The sequence below is a fragment of the Oryzias melastigma genome, linkage group LG21 (genome assembly GCF_002922805.2).
Source record: "Oryzias melastigma strain HK-1 linkage group LG21, ASM292280v2, whole genome shotgun sequence".
Classification (NCBI taxonomy): Eukaryota; Metazoa; Chordata; class Actinopteri; order Beloniformes; family Adrianichthyidae; genus Oryzias; species Oryzias melastigma.
This window is the reverse complement of record NC_050532.1, coordinates 22674602-22676146: the sequence shown is the minus strand read 5'-3', so window position 1 is coordinate 22676146 and position 1545 is coordinate 22674602.

Here is a 1545-nt window from a genome sequence, read left to right as displayed (position 1 = left end):
TTTCAGTTTTATTATCACAGTAGTCAGTTTTCTTAACTTTTATTTCTCTCTCAGATAAATAAAACAGGCGCGGAGTGCCATGATCCTCCACGGAAGGCTCACGCCGTGCTGCGTCATTTCGGTGTCTTGTCTAGTTGTGCGCGAGTCGTGTCAATTCTGTCAGGAAGTTACATTAAGACACATCTAAAAATCTGGTTGATTTCAAAAATATAACCAACTTTTCACAATAAAACAGGGCTTTGGACAAATGTAAGCACTTCCGCGGTGCTTTCGCGTCCAGTGTGAGCCTAGCGTTATACTGCGGTGCGACTTATACTCTGGAAAATACAGTAAAACTCGAGCGGTCAGATGTGAGAAAAATTAAGCTTAAGTGTAGCTCACATATGTCAAAGTCAAGGCTCAGCCCGCCGGGTTATTATATCTGGCCCTCCAGATCATTTTATTTTGTTATTAATTCCCCGATGTTATCTTTTATAATTTAGACAAAATATATTTTTATGGTGAGTAAATTATTGAAAATTATTTAAGGTTTAAGTTGATTTATTTTGGAATAATAATCCTGCTTTTTTATTATTCTTAATAATGTTAAAAAGTTACGGTTTTAAAGTTCTAAAAATTGACATTCTGCTAGCTTTTTAGACTATTTTGGCATTTATTACAGTTTTTTTGACTATATTGGATCTTAGCAAATGTTTCAGCTACATGCTAGCTGTTTTGGCTAATTTAGGTTTTTCTTTTTAAGTTTTTTTAGGCTGTTTTGGAGTTAGGTTGATATTTACATGTAGCTGTTTTGGCTAAATTAGGATTTGTTTTTAAGTTTTTTTAAGATATTTAGAAGTTTAGCTATTTTTTCAGCTACATGCTAGTTATTTTGGCTAACCTAAGGTTTTTTTTGGTTTTTTTTTTTTTTTTTTTCAGACTAACTTAGCATTTTGCTTATATTTTAGCTGTCTATCCGCCTCAGCGTTTTTAGCTATTAGCTTCAGTGTTTTCAACTTTCAGCTTCAGCATCTTCAGCTATCAGCACTAGCATCTTCAGCGGCCAAATTCAGCTTACAGCATTCACACTAACATTATCGCATGTAATGCTAGTTCATAATTATGTTAAAAAGTTAGTTTTAAAGTTTTAAAAATGTAGTGTTAGAGTGTTCAGTAAATGTTTATCCTGTTCACCCGTGACCTTAGGTGTGTTTTGGATTTTGGCCCCTTGTGTGATTGAGTTTGACACCCCTGGTGTAGCTGAACTTTCATGAAATTGATCTGATTTCTAAAACGTTTCTAAACTCACACACTGTGGTTTAAAAAAAACAAAAATAAAAGTTTGTCCCTTGCACATGTGAGACTGACAGTTGCTCCTTGGCTCGGCCGGGTGTACACATGCGTCTCTAATGTATGCATGGTCAGCTTGTTCAGTCTACATTCCCAGCTGTTTCCCAGGTACAGTTCTCACGCTTCTTGTGCATCTCTAGTTTCTCACGCTGGCTGCTTGGCCTGTAATCCCCACCGACACGTACACACAAACACACACATTTGGCCTGCCCATCT